This window comes from Mesocricetus auratus, unplaced genomic scaffold, assembly GCF_017639785.1.
Source record: "Mesocricetus auratus isolate SY011 unplaced genomic scaffold, BCM_Maur_2.0 Super-Scaffold_100008, whole genome shotgun sequence".
NCBI lineage: Eukaryota > Metazoa > Chordata > Mammalia > Rodentia > Cricetidae > Mesocricetus > Mesocricetus auratus.
The window spans coordinates 9487016-9505125 of record NW_024429192.1 but is presented as its reverse complement, the minus strand read 5'-3'; the positions used below and the strand labels follow the sequence as shown (position 1 = coordinate 9505125).

The following is an 18110-nucleotide window of genomic DNA, read 5'->3' as shown; positions in this document are numbered from 1 at the left end:
GGCAGACGTTCTTGACACACCCCTTTCGGCAAGTTCAAACACCAGGCTCTCGCGCCCCCACTGGAAAGCAGCTCAGGAGCTTGGCTGCAAGGGAGCCTCTAAGGTTTCTGGGGGGCGTGGGGTTCAAGATCCTTATCTGACCTGTTTGATGGGGGGGTCACCCTGAACAAGGCAACACCCTTGGGGGTGTGGAGGCGTCAGCCTTTCTTTTCTTCCCTCAGTCGGTGGGGTCCCCGGCGGCTTATGGCAGTGTCACCTAAGGCAGCGGTAGGAAGACCCGGTTGGAGGCCCAGGCCGTGGGCTTCAAGCTCCAGAACGCAGCCCGGCCCCCGCCCCAGGCGACACGGGGAGGAGCTCACCAGCGGGGGGCGTGGCCCCGAGCTTGGCCGGGCTCCGGCCGCGGGGCGGGGTCTGGGGCGGGGCGGAGCCTGGGGCGGGGCGGGGCTTTAGCGCCGGGAGGCGCTGGTGGCGGCGGCGGACTAGAGCGGAGCGCAGGGGAGGGGACGGGCGGGCGGCCGGCCGCGCGGAGGGAGTGAGTCACCTGACCGCCGCTTGCCGCCTGCAGTCGGGCCGCGCCGCGCCTCGGCTCCGGTGAGTGGCTCGGGCGGCGGGGGCTGTCGTCCTCCCGTCCTTCCCGGGGGTCAGCCAGGCTCGGGGCGGCCGGGCGAACGGGCGGGCGGGCGGCCACCCGCGCGGGCCTGGAGGGGGCGGCGGGCTGCGCGCTGTTTACGCGCGGCGCGGACTCTCCGGCTCGGCCGGGCCGGCGCCGCCCTGCACCGAGCTCCGCGGGCCGCGTCCCGCTCTGCCTGCGTGCGGGGGGCAAGGCCGAGCCAGCCCGGACGCCAGGACCCGGCCCGCGGGGCCGGGCTCCCCTTTGTTGCTGCTTCGCGCACGTTTGTAATTGAGAGCCCGCACTGCGTGGGCAGAGTGGGTCTCGGTGACAACGACGCCGGCTCGGTGGGTTCGCGCCAGGGCCGGCGCGCTCTCGCTGCTCCCCCCGGCACTTTGGTGTCACGCAGTGGGGATTGCGTCGATGGCTTTCGTGGAGCGAGCTCCCCGCGTTCAGCCTGGGCTGAGTCAAGGCAGACGTTGTAGTAGTAATTCTGAAAGAACGTGCGTGGGGAAAGCCAGCTCCAAGGGACAGGCTTGGAAGAACAAAGGCCGTGTTAGCAGGATGCTGCTCCCGTTTGGAGGACTGTCTGGAGTTGTTGGCCGCTCGCTGTGGAGGATGCCCCTGCTGGTCTTTGTTTAGGTATTTGAGCCCTCCTTTGGAAGGCAGGCAGTTCAGACAGACGGAAAGGATGGACAGCCGAGCTCTGTTAGTGGCCGAGCTTTGGAGCGCTCCTCCGCACGTTCGGAGAAATGGGAAGAGCTATGGGTTGGCCTATTCTTCCTGCTCCTGCGGCGGTGGTGCAAGCTCGGGGCTGGGCTTGAAGGCGCTTGCCACTTCTGGCTTTGGACATCGTAAGGTAGTGTAGGGGGGTTGGTGGTGGTGGAAAAGGCTCCTGGTGATTCATCTTGGAGTTGGGTGGCTTTGGAGGAGTGATCGCCCCTTGTATTGTTGCTTAACCGGCGGATCTGTCAAGTGGCTTCCCTTTGTTCGCTACGTTGGTTGGTTAACAAGGTAGGGTGACTCTTTAAAAAAAGAGTTTGTGTTGCTGAGTCATTCACCCCAGTCTGAGGGGTAATTAGGAACAGCTGGTGCAGATACGCGCATCACATGCCTCCACTATAAAAGGTTGAGAGCGGCACTCACCAGGGCTTGCTCCAGGAGGCGGGCCCAGCTGCGGGCCGTGTGTTTTGATACAGGTAATCAGTGGGTGACGTGGGAGATCACGCTTAGGACGTGGCCGAGCATACAGCAGCCTGGTGGCCTGCTGCGGGAGAACCAATTTGTGCTGGAGCAATTTCAGACAGAAGGAAGGCACTCAGCAGTACGGGAGGGAAACATTTCCTTCTCTTTAATGAATTGTTTCGCTTTTAGTGTTGATGCTGAGCGGGGAATACACGCTTCAGTCATTCTTTACGAAGGTTTGTTTTTTTGACGAGGCCACAAAGGGGATTTCCTTTCAGGGCTTTTAGGTTTTCCTGCATAGCTAGTTGCTGGGGTCAGAGAGGTGGAAGAGGGCAGGTTTTCCTGGGTCAAGCCTAGAGCGAGGGCTCTGTGGGAAGACAGTGTGCGGCTGTCTCACTCTCTTGATTTTATGGATCTTGTGTGGTTGCTTTTTGCTTGAAATAATGAGCACATACACATATCAGTCACTCCCTCAGTGCCAAGTTTCGAACTGGAAACGTGTGTGAAGGGGGAGAGAGCTGGCTTCTTCCCTTTGACCAAAAGAATGGAGGTTTTTTTTTTCCTGTAAATGTTGTTTACATCTATTTATTTATTTACATCTATCTATTTATTCATGCATTTATTTTTGTTTTCTGCATCTGTTTGCAGAGCTCGGAGAGCCGTTTGCAGTTGTGCTTGTCCCCTTCCATCCTACGGGTTCTGGGGCTCCTACTCAGGTCATTTAGCCTGTACCCGCTCAACCATTGTGTGGACCCCAAGAATGAGGATGAATTCTTTATTATTGACGGTCAGTTCCTCTAAGTAGTAGGAAAACGGTTACTTTGCTGCTTTAGATTTAGGGATTGTCTATCAGTCATTTATCTCTCGGATATTAGGAGCTTTCAGGTGGTGTGCAAGATGATTTATCTGAGATGAAAATACTCACACTTTGCTTTTAAAAATAACTTAAAAGTAAATGACAAACGTTAAAGAAACAGAGTGACATTACTACTTTTGTATTAAGTAATGTATGCACTTTGTCCTGTTTTCTTTTGAGGAATACAAAATTCATTTACCTCTGTCAATACCATTACTCTGCAACAGGTCCTTTTGTTTGTTTTTAATTTCCAATCTCTGCTGGAGAGCTGTAATTATTTCAAAATATTCTTAGTACTTAATTTTCACTTCATATGTAGTTTTTATGTTGTCAAGAATAGAAGATGGTAATTTCTTGCTACGTTGTTGAAGTTAGTGATAAAAGTAAGAAACTAGATATAATAACATTTTTATTGAATTTGGAGGTAAGACTACTTGGTGGATGGTTGGATGCTTGTGAACTGTAGAGCAGTAAACCACACAGTAGGGATACTTGTAATATTTATAACAACGTCTTTTAAAAATGACAATGTTCTCTTACCCTTTGAGAGCCTATGGGTTTCCTCCATTTTTATATTCTTGTGCATTTAGATAATCCCTTGAGAACCTCTTAAGAGCGATTACTAATTTTATTTTTACATATTTTGTTTTCATTTATTCTTTTCTCTGTTTATGTGTGGGTGCACACATGGTGTGTGTGTGTGTGTCTGTGTGTGTGTGTCTGTGTGAGTGTCTGTGTGTGTCTGTGTGAGTGTGTGTGTCTGTGTGAGTGTGTATGTGTCTGTGTGTGTCTGTGTGAGTGTGTGTGTGTCTGTGTGAGTGTGTGTGTCTGTGTGAGTGTGTGTGTCTGTGTGAGTGTGTGTGTCTGTGTGAGTGTGTATGTGTCTGTGTGTGAGTGTGTATGTCTGTGTGAGTGTGTGTGTCTGTGTGTGTCTGTGAGTGTGTGTGTCTGTGTGAGTGTGTGTGTGTCTGTGTGAGTGTGTGTGTCTGTGTGAGTGTGTGTGTCTGTGTGAGTGTGTGTCTGTGTGAGTGTGTATGTGTCTGTGTGTGTCTGTGTGAGTGTGTGTGTCTGTGTGAGTGTGTGTGTCTGTGAGTGTGTGTGTGTCTGTGTGTGAGTGTCTGTGTGAGTGTGTGAGTGTCTGTGTGAGTGTGTGTGTGTCTGTGTGAGTGTGTGTGTGTCTGTGTGAGTGTGTGTGTGTCTGTGTGTGAGTGTGTCTGTGTGAGTGTGTGTGTCTGTGTGAGTGTGTGTGTCTGTGTGAGTGTGTATGTGTCTGTGTGTGTCTGTGTGAGTGTGTGTGTGTGTCTGTGTGTGAGTGTGTCTGTGTGAGTGTGTGTGTCTGTGTGAGTGTGTGTGTGTCTGTGTGTGAGTGTGTCTGTGTGAGTGTGTGTGTCTGTGTGAGTGTGTGTGTCTGTGTGAGTGTGTATGTGTCTGTGTGTGTCTGTGTGAGTGTGTGTGTCTGTGTGAGTGTGTGTCTGTGTGAGTGTGTGTGTGTGTCTGTGTGTGAGTGTGTCTGTGTGAGTGTGTGTGTCTGTGTGAGTGTGTGTGTGTCTGTGTGTGTGTCTGTGTGTGAGTGTGTCTGTGTGAGTGTGTGTGTCTGTGTGTGTACGCGTGCGCGTGCACACACGTGTGTGTCTGAGGACAACCTGTGGGATTAGATAGGTTCTCCCTCCACTGTGTGAGTGGGGGCATCAAACCCTAGCCCTTAGGCTTGGCAGTGGGTGCCCTTAACCCACTGAATCACCTCCCTGGCCTAGGAGGCATGACTATTGTTTACCATTCAGTTGCAGCTCAAGGCCTGTGTGTTTGTACCTCTGTACCGTAGAGGTAACTCTACTCTCACAATAACGGTTACAAAACCTGTTGCAATGACCAGATGTCCATGGACTCTTCACTGCGAGGCCTGCTCTGTCCACAGCTGAAGTTTTAAAGTCACTCCCCGATTTAGTTTTGTAACTTTCTGTTAGTGGGACACTTGTTTGAACCCTGAGCCCCAGGTCCAGCAAAAGAAGGAAGGGATTGTTGTAGGTGGTGGGACTGATGATTTAAGAGATTCTTTTGATTTTAGAAAAATAATGCCAAGTGAGAGACTCAACTGATGTCCAGAGGGTGGCTAATTCAAGGGTTGTCTGCTAACCTCAGACCCTTTGCAGAGAGTAAACATTTCAGATAAATGACTATTCTCATCACCCTGGACCCCCAGTTACTGGCTTAGTAGTGCACAGCATGAACAGATCTGAATGTGGGGATCCCTGTACGGTGACAGAGAAACTGTAAACTATGGGTGGGAGATGTAGAACTGTACCACTAAAAACCAGGTTCTGGCTAACTCATCATCTTCTAGGACTTGGGCTAGCTTTTAACTTACCTGTCTTTCTGAAAAATGGTGATGGTGGTGATGACGATGGTGGTGGCGGTGGTCTGCATCATAGATTGCTGTGAGGAATCCAGTGTGTTTCTATGAGCCAAAGGGTCAGGACATAAATTGTTAGGTCCTGTTCTCTGGTGTCTGGAATGAGATGGGTCGTGTTCTTGCTGTACGTGACCTCCTTAGTTAGGTAGCTTCGGGGAGCCCAGCCAGCAGCCGCTGCCACAGGTGAGCTGGTGGTGTGCCAGCTGGTGGTGGGCAGGGATCGTTACTAGAAATACAGCTCACGTGGGCACTAATGGAAAGTTGGTAGCAGGGTTTCAGGTTGGTGCTTGTGGGCTCTCGGCCTTGGTGGAGCTCTGGGACACTCCATGCTGTCATGCCGGTTAGCTGGTTTTTGAAGCCATCAAAAGTGCTTCGAGTTTTCTGTCTGACTCCTCCTCTACATCCTAGCTGAGGATGCCCTGACCCATCAGATTTAGCACCCTGGCCACTTTCTCTCTGCTTATTAGTGCTGGGATGGAAATGGCCTCTCAGCTCTACTTCCTGGACATTGGGGGGGGCACGTGTAATAGACACTTACCCTCCAGTCGCAGCTTGCAAGCCCCGTGTTTTCTTTAGAAGAGTAAGCCTGTAGAGAAGTTAGCCATAATAGAGACCCAAAGACAGTGGGTGTGGTTTTAGCAGTACTTGTACCTGTGATCGCTCGTTCAGAAAGGATTTTCTTCTCAACACCGTGTGAATCTCCTGCTGGTGAACAGCTGTCTCTCAGTGTGCCTTAGCTGTGTTTGCTGTCCACCGACGGCTGCAGAGTGATCCGGTATGGGCTAGTTCTGGTTCTGTGGGCTTTGAAACTTGGCAGTTTTTAGCAGCTTGGAGGAGAGGTTACTGTGTGTCCTTGTTGATTGTATATTACGTTGAAACACTTAGATTTTGAGTTTCTGCTTTCATGCGTTGTGATTACCAACAGAGTGACTGGAATTGTCACTGTTCTAATTTGCCTCTTGAGATACAAAGGAAACTGATCTTGTGATTTATTTATTTATTTTACCTGTAATTGACTTAGAGTGAGCAAATATAATTTGAATTGTGGAGATCTTACCCGTCTTGTATACCTAACACCTCCTTTCAGATGTCACTCCTCAGAACAGCCCTTCTTAGTTCTACCCAGAACCTCAGGGTTTAGAATGTGTTTGTATTTGTAGGGTATTAAAAGCTGCCCCATGGCAAACCTGGGAACAAGGAAGCAAGGTCTGCCCAGTAACCAACTGCTGTTAAGGTATGGTAGACTGCCCTGAAGCTGGCCAGCTGTGGTCTCCCTTCTCAGCATTGGGACAGCTTGGGAATGTTTATAATGCACTCAAGTTGTGTGCAAATTATATTCAGTTAAAATGCATTTTCTTAAAAGCTCTAGAGTATTCTTTGTTCAAAAGAATATATGCATAATAATTATTCCTGGTTTCTAACTGTCTTAGTCAGTGAATAGACACCATGACCACATCAACTCTTATAAAAGAAAGCGTTTAATTGGGGCTGGCTTACAGTTTCAGAGGTTTGGTCCATTTTCACCAAGGCAGAGAGCATGGCGGAACATACACAGACTTGGTGCTGGAGAAGTAGTTGAGAGTTCTACACCTGAATTCACAGGCACAGGTAGAGAGCAGCCCGGGACTGGCTTGGGCTTTTGAAACCCCAAAGCCCACCACTAGTGACATACCTCCTCCAACAAGACCACACCTCCTAATACCTCGAAAGTAGTACCACTCCCTAATGGCCAAGCCTTCAAACTTGTGAGCCTATGGGGGCAATTCTTATTCAAACCACCAAACTATCTGATAAAGCTATTTTACGTAAAGAAAACAGAAAGCATTTGGCCATTTCTTAGGTGGGGTCAGTGATGTTGTACAATCGCTGTCATTCTTCCTTAAGCTTGATTCCACTCAAAGGTTCTTTATAGCAGAGCTTTTGGTGGCGGTTCTTTTGTAGCTTGGACGTTAGCAATGGGCCGTTTCTTAGGCTGTAGATTAATAGAGTGAAGGCTCTACCCTCCTCCACTCCTCTCCATTAATCTGTTTAACTGACTGTCTGTCTCCCAGATGTGCTCGAAGGTGCTCTTGACTGAGGAGGTGAACTCTTCAGCGTTCACTTGAAAAAGAAGGGAGACCCACCCACCCATCCACCCACCCACCAACCGGCTTCCCTGCTTGCTGGTGTCTTCCTGTGCTAAGTGTCCCTTCCCTCCACTGAGGATGCCAGCACCATTTAGAAGCCAGTTCAAAGAGTTGATTATAAAATACTTCGCTATAAACATGTATTAACACCTTAATACATTTATTGGGTTGTAATTCCAGAGTAAGTGGTTTTCAGTAAGAACAGTGATTTTATTAGTGTATATTTTATGTCTAACCACCGAGTTTTGAAGTGAAGAGCTGTTATTGTGTATTGGCTCAGGTGTCATTCCTAAGACACTGATGCTTATTTACCGTAGTTTCCTGGGGTGTCTTTTCTGTGCAGCACACACCGTTTTCCACTGTGTAGGAGTCGTCTTTTAAATGAGAAGAATCAGCAAACTAGTCTATGGCTCTTTTAAAGACTGTTTTTCCATTTTAGTAAAAGATTTTGCTGTTGGGTAGGGTTCTGCTGGCATCACCACCCTCCTGCCTCTTCTCCAGTGAGAGGGTCAGAGACGTGACTGACTTGGCAAGACTTTTAATGGTGAGAAGCATGTCGCCCCGCTGAGGAGGCATCTTTGCTGACATGCCTCCCGCTGTTGAGAGACATCAAAGGAACCTCCAGTTGGTGCTGAGTCTGTGACCACCGTCAACTTTCGATGCTCGGCTATGTCTTTGTGGTAAAGGGTTCCCCAAGTACTGACCAAGCTCCGGTTCCTCGAGTTTCTGTGAGGTGTGCTTTGTTTTGGAGGGCTTGCCTTTCATGCCTGGTCTAACTGAGTTCAGGCATCTGGGGGACTGAGCCCCTGGAGTAGGCTGACACAGGAGTTGTTCTTGGTGGAAGAGCTCAGATAGGAGCCGCCCCCTTCACCAAAGTCCTCTGATGCTAACTGCAGCGGCGCTCTCTTGTGAAGTTCAGGTGGGGTGATGCGTGTGTGGGTTTCACGGTGCTTTGCTCTTTGTCTCAGTACATGTCGCTGCTCTTCCCAAACAGACGCAGATACATGTCTGATAAGCCTGTGCAGATAGTACCTCACCATTTGTGACATCGAAGCTTGTCAGATAGTGGGCTCATCTGTAACGTAAACTCATGGCTTTATGTGCCGGGAACCTCTCTAGATACTGGCAGAACTTTATAGAAGTTAGAGTTTGCAGGCTGGATTTCTGTTATAGGATGGCCGGTTGCAGTCAGATGAGCTAGGGGCCGGTAGATTATGAGAAGTCTACATTTGGGAAGTCAGGAGAGCCTTAGGAGGGGTAAGATGACGATGCAGTTTGGTGGAGGGCACTGCTTACGTGTACACGTCAGACGTTCTGCAGAAGCTTAGCCGTGGATAAAGGTTGGAGATACCAGCAGCGTCTGCTCATACGGTGGCGAGATAACTGCCACAAGCTCACTTATCTCAGTGACTAAGTTTTCTGCAAGGAGCGAGATGCCCCGCCCCCCATGGGACGCTGCTGTTATCAACGGCAAAACTTTCCCTGAAGCTGGAGAGATGCTGCTCCTCTGTTCTCTGTGTGCTTACCTCTGCGTGCCAAGAGAAATGAATTCAACCGCTGATTGGCTTTAATGGCTGACGGATGTGTGTGTGTGTGTGTGTGTGTGTGTGTGTGTGTGTGTGTGTGGTAGCTAGACGCCTTCCCCTATCACCCCATCTCTTTGTCTTTTGTTTTTGTTTTTGATGCAGGTCTCTCACCAAATCTGGGGCTTATTGATTGGCCGGCCCGGCTGGTCAGTACAATCCAGAGATGTTTGCCCCCACCTCCCTGGTCCTCCCTCACTGTGCTGGGAGTGTGAACTGCCACTGTGGGTTCTGGGGATCCAGACTCCCATCCTCAGGCTTGCAAAGCAAGCACTTAACGTGGGTCACCTCCCTAGCCCCCAAGCCAGTTTTTAAAATAAAACTTAGCATGTATTTTGGTAGTTACCATGAGGCCATGTCTGTGGGCTTCTGTGTTTTAAAGTCACTGGTAGATTTTCCACTGTGTTGATCTAATCTTTATTGGTGAGTTAAGAAAATCCCATTGTGAAGATGGAAGTAATTTAATTGACATTTAAAATAAGTGTGAGCTATATTTTTTAACTAAGGCATACCTTCATGTTTATAGTTATTTCTTCATATTTATAAGGTAATCTGTGTTTGTAGCTGAGAATTTGAATGCCAAAACCGAAGGAAGAAAAAGGAAGCAATTACCTCAATATTTTGATGAATATCCTAAGGAGTGTGCTGATGACACCCAGTGTTACTGTTCGTGTTAAGTTGGAGGTGCCTGTTTGGCATGCATGTAATAATTTGAGTCTACATCCGTGTATGTGAGTCTGAAGTATTGATGGAAGTCAAGATTCAATCACAAATAAACAGGAGTATGTGAGTGACCTTGAGTTTGTGTTCCTGCTGTGGCTTTAGAAAGTTCTTGAAAGTGGTGTAGGGAGACCAAGATGAGGAGAGATGTGAGGACTCAGCCTGGCCGGCTACAATCTGGGGGCTTTCAGACAGAGGGGGGTGGTTGTTCTTTTGCCGCAGAGATGGGCCATGAAACTCAACCACAAGTCAACAAACCCACATGGGGTTTATTGAGGGGGAAGGGAAGGAGGGAAGGGGGGTGTTGGCCAACCAGGAGCAGAGAGAGAGAGAAGCTGAGAAGGGGTGGAGAAGGGAGGGGAAGGAACAGACAGGGAGGGGGGGGCAAGGGACAACAAGGTGTCTTAATTCCTTTTCCTGTCACTGTGATAAAATACTCTGACAAAAGCAACTCATGGGAGGAAGGGTTTACCCTGGACCGCAGTTCAAGTGTATAATTCATTCTGCCTGGGACCTCAAGGTTAAGCAGCCGGTCACATCACCTCCACGGTCAGGAACACAGAGATAGATGAGTGCATGTGAGTGTTAGTTCAGCTTCTCCACAGTGGACCCTCGCCCGCCCAGTCAGTCAGGACACTCCCTCATAGGCATGCCCAGAGGCCGAGCGCACCCTCCACCAGGTGATTCAAGAGTCTGTCAAGGTGATGAGTAACACTAGTCATCACAGAGATCACCAAACAAAATCGACAACAGTGTGCCAGTGGGATAGGTCGGAAGTCCAGGAACTGCAGGACCCTGGAAGCCTAGTGAGGGTTGTAGGGAGAAGAGGAAAAAGGTGTCAGATATTGTTGAGGTCACTTTGGTGGACTCCCGTGAAATGGCACAGAGAGGGAGGGCCAGTCGCCAGGCCTCTGGAGGAACAACCCGAGGAATTGCTGTGTACTTAAAGAGCATAATTAGATTGGCTTACATGATATAGCCTGGGTGGTCCAACAGTGATGGCCTGTTCTCTGAGTGGGGGGAGGTGGAGCTGGGAACCAGAGCTGCCCAGTACTCCAGAGTGGACGCCTCAGCAGACCCCATCTTGTGCGGAAGGCCTGGGGATTCCTCAGTAGTCACTGGTTTTCATCCCGTGTGGGAAGGCTGTAGAACCAGAGTTCTGAGCTCTTCCTGGATGGCTCCAGGGGAGGAGAGACAGGGACAGTGGTAGCTGCAGACAGGCAAAGAGCGGGACTTTTTCCCTCTGGGCTTCCATAGGTTCGGCTGCTGCTGGATGGCCCTGCCCACATTTGGGATGGGTATTCCCATGGCAGTGTCAGCCTGATCAAGGAGAGGCCTCATGGGTGTGAAGAGGCTCGCCTCAGGGTGATTCCAGATCTCTGGTTAACCATCCCAAAAGGGGATGGCGGGAGGGGGCGGTGTCAAGAGATCCTGAGGGATATTGCACTTGATGGGAACCCTGCTATTCATCCCTATGCTGTATCTTGCCACCTTCCCTCAACTAAGAATAAGGAGTCTTAGAAATCTAAGATCCCAGCTTAAGATTGATTTTTTTTCTCTTTTGAACTCTTTTCCTATTTGAAAAATCTTTAGAAGTTTTATCAGTTCTCACAGCCCATTTACCAGCAATTTCTGTTACCGAACCTGACTGGGTTTTTGTTGCTATTTCTGTGAACACCTTTCAGGTTTGTTCTTAGTGAGATCATGCTGGTGTTGTTTGGAGTGTTGAGAGGTTGGAGGAACAGCCTGGTTCCCTGTGCTGCAGCTCTGCCTAGATGCAGGCTCTGCCCATGCCTGCTCACACCTGCTCATGGTGTCCAGCCTTTTGTGACCACCGCTGTCTGGAAGGTGTTCCGGTGCCAGTCTGAGACTGTCAGTTCCTGTCTATCCCTCCCCTTCATAATCGCGTTAGCTTGTTCCTGCTGTTGACAGCCTCTCCCAATCAACTCTAAATGTTTTTGTTTGTTTTCTTGGTCTCATTAATATAAGACAGGATCTGTTGCACCCTGAATTATAAATAATGTAGAAATACAACCTCCTTCTGCGTTCTTGGATTCCATACCCTAGCCAACATTTTTGTTTTGGAAGGCTGGTAATACTTTCATTCTGCCCTGTAGCTGTGATACGGGAGAACCAATTAACAGTGTCTATGGGATTTTACTTGTGTTAATGTTGGGTGCGATCTGAACTGTGTGGTAATGTGTTTCTTTCCTCGTTGTTTTGGCGTCACCCTGCGCATTAAAAAAACACACGTTTATAAGCATAAAAATCAAATCATATGCCAGGTGCTATCCTAAACATATTATGTATGCCTTATCTTTTTCCCAAGAAAAATGACCTTGTTTCTAAGAGAAAGAGACATGAAGTAGCTTGCTCAGCTGGCTGGGAAGACACCAAGTGCCTAAAGTAAACACTATTTTGTGCTGTCCCAGCTACTCCCCACGTGCCGCTCTCCTGGGATCCTCCATCCTTTAAGAATTCTCTTGCCTTTAGTGGCATCTGATTGTGGATCATGGGATGTCTGGAGTGCATCCTTGGGTATGATACAGGCCTTGGGGAGGCACAGTGACCCAGAGTTTCACTCTTTAGGAAATTTTCAGTTCCCTCCTTTTGAGTTTCTTGTGGGAGCTTTAAATTAACTGTGGTGCTCATTTTCTGTTCATCTAAAAAAAAAAAAAAAGCAATCTATAGCTATCCCACATTGGAGGTGGGCAGTGAACACTTCCGAATAGGGGTGTGAGTCAGAACGCCCCCGCCACCTCTCATGGGCAGTCATTGTGAGGGAAGACAGGGGACGTGAGGAAGGGGAAGAAGAAAACTTGTTTATTTTCAGACGCCGTGATTGTGCACAGAAAAAACACTGAAGAATATGCAGAGAAGCCGCCAGAATTAATGAGTTAGTTCAAGTTGTTGTTGGTTTTTGATTCATAATCTCAGAAACACATTTGCAATTATACAGTAAATCTAGAAAATAAAGTGTAAGAGCGCAAATCTATTCACAGTGCTACAGGAACCACAAAATGTGGGGAATAAATTTAATAGAAGATGCACAGACCTCCTTTGCTGTAGACATCATTATCATAACATTAAGCAATATTAAAGAAGCCCTTGAAACATGAATAGGGAAGCCCTGTTCATGAGTCAGAGAGCTCGATTTGTTAGCTGTTCTCTCGAAATTGATAGTTTTGTTGCAACCCTAACCATAATTCTACTAGCTCTTCTGACTCAAAGATAATAAAAAATAATCTAGGAAGAATTAAATGTATTCACGCAAGGAGATAAAAAATGGCCAACCCAAGCAGATGTGAGGACACTCAGAATTATTAGCCCCCAGGAACACAAATAAAAACCACAGTGAAATACTCGCACACACCAGGATAGTCAAGATTCAGAGGCTGGCACTGCCAAGGGTTAGTGCTGGCATAGAGCCGTGAGGTCAGCCATGCTCTGCTGGCAGCAAGTGAAATGGTCTAGTCCATCTGGGAAGGTACTGTATGATTGCTGAAGCACACCTCCTATATCACTCGGCTCTTTCTTCCTAGGTAATTACCCTGGGAATGTGGGGTGAGTGTGTGCCCAGGAAGATGTTTAATAACATCTTAGTGCCACCCCAAGCTGACACCAGGTCAGTTATGTATGGTTATCACCCATTAAGTGGGTGAACAAACTGAAGCATATTCGTTCAATGGCCTGTTTGCCCACAGCAGCAACACAAAGAGACATCAGGTGTTCTAGCTCTAGTGTGTATCGAAACCATTCAGCTGAGTGAAAGACTCCTGGAAAAGAGTGCAGGGTGCCATCCATTTGTATGCCAACAGGGAAATAGCTCATGGTACTGTACAGTGATGGTGACAGACACCGGGCCATTGGCCTCCAGTAGCCAGGAGCACAGAGGAGACAAGAAAGGGTCGTGTGGATTCTGAGGAGTGGCAGAAACCTGTATACCTTGATGCTGGTTTCATGTGTATATACACTTTTCAAAGCTTATCGAAACTTGGGGCACTGAGGCAGGAGAATTGGAGTTTGAGGCCAGCCTGGGCTACACAATAGGGCATGTCTTAGACATATCTTAACAAAATAAAAACCGACTGAAGCGCATAACTCAAGCACAGACAGCTCATCGAGTGTAGTACGTAGCCCACAGTTGATAGCGGTGACGGATGATGCTTGACGGAAAGTCTGGCTTCAGGAACGATGCTTTGTTGGAATGGACCAGTTGTTGTAATTCAAGAAAAGCAGTGCGTGAGAGAAAGATGCCACGAGAAAGAGTTCAAGCAGGGGGGGCTTTTATTAGGGGAAAAGGATCATGAAAAGGGGGAAGGGAAGAGAGCAGCCTCCAGGGGCAGGAGAGAGGAGAGAGAAACGGGAGATGGGAGGTGGGCGGGGCCCTTTTAAATGGGATCCTAGTGAGTGTGCACAGGTGGTGCTCTTAGAGTCTGCAGCTGAGGGCGCGTCCTGCCAGAGCCCCAAGGACAGGCCAGTGCAGACGCCTGAACACTAACACCAGTTCTAGCTGCTGGTGCGTATTTTCATGAAAGATGCAACAGCTGCTTTAAAACTTTAAGTAGTTGGCCAGTGCTTTGAGCAAACACAGCCTCTGGTGTTTCTCAAGTTCATGAGGAAGGGAGGCAGCAGGTAGAGTGGTGGGGTCTCTTCTGATTTCAGACTTTTGCTTCTTTCATGCTGTTCCTGAATTGTCTTCCAGGCTTTTCTACACTTATGACCAAAGCTGCAAAGATAGATTTGTGGATTTGCCATATGAAGAACCTCCTATTGCTGATTCTGAGTAGGAGACTTAACTCCTTTTAGGCTAACAGTCCCCGTGTCCCCCCCCCCCGCCTTTAAGCCCAACTTTGTCTTGAAATTTCAGATACAACATTTAATCCAGTAAATATAGGACGGGTCAGGCATGGTGGCACAATTTGATTCCAGCACGTTGGAGGCAGACGCAGGCAGATCTCTGAGTTCAAGGTTAGCCTGGTCTACAGAGTGAGTTCCAGATCAGTCAGGGCTATATGTAGAGACCTTGTCTCAAAAAACCAAAAACCCAAACAAAGCAAAAACCAAGAAAACAAAACTGACCATTACTTATGTCGTTATGGGAAAAGAGCGAGAGGGTGCTGTAAGGTTCTTAGTGATGTTTCTCTATGCTAGGAAGTCCCTGTGCCATAAAAGCATGGCACTGGGGGTGCAGGAAGACACTACAGGGGAGGGGAGGGGAGCTAGGGAGAGGTGTAGGGTATGGGGGAGGGCGTGGTGGGGGTGGACCAATTAGAACCAAGGGTTTGGAGGTGCTGTGAGGAAGCCCACTGCTTTCTGTGCTGACTCAATTTAATTTTAAGAGGTTAGTGCCTCTTTAGCCACAGACGGTCTGAACCCAGCTCTCCAGGGTGTCCCCGTGCTCCTAGCTTGGAAGCACACCCTTTTGGTGAGTGTCCCTGGCTCCTCTGCTTTGTCCCTCTTGTCCCCCAGTGCTCCCTGTCAGGTCGCACTCGAGGCTTCCTTGAGGGTAAGGGAACTGACCTCAGGTGTGGATGACTGAACACCTGTGATATTCAGGCCTCCAAGAGGCTAAAGGAAATGGCCGCTCTCTCTTACTGGTTTGTGCTATCTGGCTCTTTCCTGGCCGGTGAGCCAGGTCTCAGGGTCTTGGGAAGAGGGTGCGGTTTAAATGTCCACAAAGCTTTTGATGTTAAGGTTCTTTGGAAACTTGACAGTGATAATAAAAGCATCGTGTTGTTGAGGATTCCTTTTCTACGGGCAGCCTCATCTTAATTTTTAACATTAGTGTTAAAGAAAAATAAGTCCCCGAAGGCAAAGGACTAAATGTGCACACACCTTAGTGTATCAGCTGTCTGTCACCTACTTGAGACATTGATGATAAGTCTGACTACCAGATTTCAGGACACTCACATTGTGGGTAGCCCGGCGTGGAATACAGGAGCTGACTTGGGGAATTGGAAGCTTGTCAAGGTTCAGGAAAGACGGTGGGTTCGGGAGTTTGCCATCAAAAGACCTGCAGTCCAGTTAGGTGGGCAAAAGTCACCGCAGGTGGTGAAGATAACAGGAGGCACAGCATTCAGGAGAACCTACTAGAAAGAAGAAGATATGTTCCAGAAACTGGATCAGCTGCAGATCCTGGGCCATCGTGAATGCTTTTAAATATGATTTCTGATGTCCATTGGTCAGTACACACACACACACACACACACACACACACACACACACTTTGCATGTCTTGTGTGAGTTGGTGGCTGCTGCCAGCATCCTCGTTCCCTTTTTGAGCAGCTAAGTCCCATTCCCGAATGGACCTGCCTTTCATTTGTGTTCCTGTGGGCGCCTAGTGCGTAGAGTGACAGAGTAGCCACCACAGAAAGAACTTGTGTCATTGCTCGGGGCGGCAGTCTTGTTTGTTGTACCCTCTGTACTGAGACTTGAGATTTGTGTGACAAATAGTCCTTTATACACTTGCGGCGTCAGTCACGCAAAGCTGCACCCTCAATCTGTGCCTTGGGAAGCTTTAAAGATCTGGCCCTGTCATCTTCGATGCTCTCAGGCTGAGTTTTCTCTTTTGTGAATTACCTGAAAAGTTACTAAGAAGAGATGAATCATAGCCTTTTGTCTTATTTTTCTGTGTCATTTCGAAAGTGAAAACAGCAGCCAAACGTTAACTGTTTTAATTGTAACTTGACCCTTATGGGTAGAGAGCAGAGCGTCCCCAGGCTGAAGTTCAGGAAGCTGGAAGTGCTTATTCATCCCTCGTCAGCTGGAGGCAATGAGTCAGCAGTTTGCTAAGGTCGCTCAGCACACCTTCGCTCGAATGGAGGCAATGGTGTCTGTCCAAGACTACAGAACTGCTCAAGTGTAGTGAGTCTGAGTTTGCGTTTAGTAAACTAACAGCTACAGATGAGAGCGGCTGGAGTGCGGTAGTTTGCTTTTAGGTTTGAGAAGTGTTAGATAGTGCCTGGTGGGTGTTGATGGGAACCATGCCTGGTCATTCCGTAGTTAAAGTGTTGGGTAAAAAGCATTACTGACCGCTGAGTTCAGAACACTCAGGAGGACAGAGGTCGAGGTGTCTTTGTTGCTGCAAGTCGCTGTCACGATGGTGTTTACAGCTGGCAGCCTTTACTCCTCAGCCATTTGTTTGTAGCTCCCAGAGGGTTGAGCTGGGATCCAGTTGGCCTTTTGTGATTCTGGAAAATCCACCTAAGTTCTTCATTCTGTGGCCCTGATGAGTGCATCTCCACTCACGGATGGAGTCTTTGGAAGATGTACACGATCTGTGTTTGGATAGTATTAAAAATGTCAAGTCCTTCAGCAGCAAGTCCCTATAGGCAGGTAAAGTACTGTCCTGTGTACTAGGATTGTGGCAGAGCATGGTTGTGACATTTAGACTGAGACCTAACATGGGAAGAGTCAGCTGCCTGGAGTTATCAGGCACAGGGAGAGTGAAGGCTCTGGGGTAGAGTGTTGTGTGGCAGGTGTTGTATATGTGTACCTGGCTGAGGAAAGTGTGAGTAGTGGATCCCAGATTCCCATGGGAGCAGTGCAATCCTACTGTGAGATGCACTTGGCCTACCAATAGGGAACCTGGCCCTCATAGTGGGTCCTCATGTTTATTTCAGTTTCTGATGCTAGCCACCCTCAGCTGTGGTTGATAGCACTTGGGATTGGTGTCCTACCGGTGTGAATATTCATATCCTACCCAAGGGATGTGAACCTGTGATGTAATCTGTTACTGAAAAATGCCCATCCAGGGGCACGGGTGCTAAACCAGCTGTGATTCTCTCTGGGGTCTGAAGTAAGCTGTGGCCCACTGTGCCTGGGAGAAGCAATGGGCCACCAGGCCTTCAGGTTATGGTGTGCCGTTTGTCTTACCAAGGAGAAGAGAAGCCGTAAGTGAGGTGAGACACGGGCGTGTATAGAACTTTGGTGGGCAGTGTCGAGTTCCTGACATCGCACCCTGATGGCTGCATCGGTCTCTTACACTTCACCTGGCTGTGTGGAGTTCACTAGAACGATAGTGGTAAGGGTAAGACTGACCCTCCTTTGCAGGTTTATCCTGGGGGGCTGGAAAGCGTGAGAGCCATCGTGGGGCAGGGAGTAGCTGTGTGTTTGCCTTGGTTGGCAGGCCAGTGTGGACAGCCATCTTGACGGAGGACTCCTGACCCCTGAACTCCCACCAGTAGGAGATAACAGCATTTTGGAAAGCTAATTTCTCCTGTTCCCAGCAGTTCTTAGTGATCCCTTTCGTTGATAACTGAATCATGAAGACCCATTTTGAGAAGAATCAGACTGCTCCTTCTGTAAGAGTACAAGCCCAAAGTCCATTCACCTTCACGTTTAATGTTGAAGTCGTCAATGATGTGCGTGGTGTGCTGGGTCAGCTAAAGGAAGACTGGATCCTTATCCTGAGGAGGCAGAGTTTAAACACATACCGAAGGGCTGTGCTTTCATGTTTTACCTGTGTAAAAGCGCACACAGATCGGAAGGGAATTTATGGATTGATTCTTGTGTGTTTGCAACTAAAACACCAGGCCGTTGAGGTGGAGCCCATCTGTGATCTGAGTGAACTTGAGTAGTTCTGATTTCTCCTTTCCTGGGGTGGGTCAAATCTGAG

At 48.6% G+C, this 18110-nt stretch overlaps 1 protein-coding gene across 5 annotated transcripts in view; it reads left to right on the top strand.

Moving 5' to 3' along the window:
* The first annotated feature begins 475 nt into the window (after window positions 1-475).
* The window catches only part of Bach1 (BTB domain and CNC homolog 1), a 36155-nt gene continuing 18520 nt past the window's right edge, over window positions 476-18110 (top strand). Inside the window, exons 1-2 of one of the 5 annotated variants that reach the window (XM_040750536.1) lie at window positions 483-591; window positions 2444-2582. The gene's annotated coding sequence lies outside the window, so the exon portion shown is untranslated. The other 4 variants (XM_040750538.1, XM_040750539.1, XM_040750540.1 and 1 more) reach the window with 4 other exon arrangements.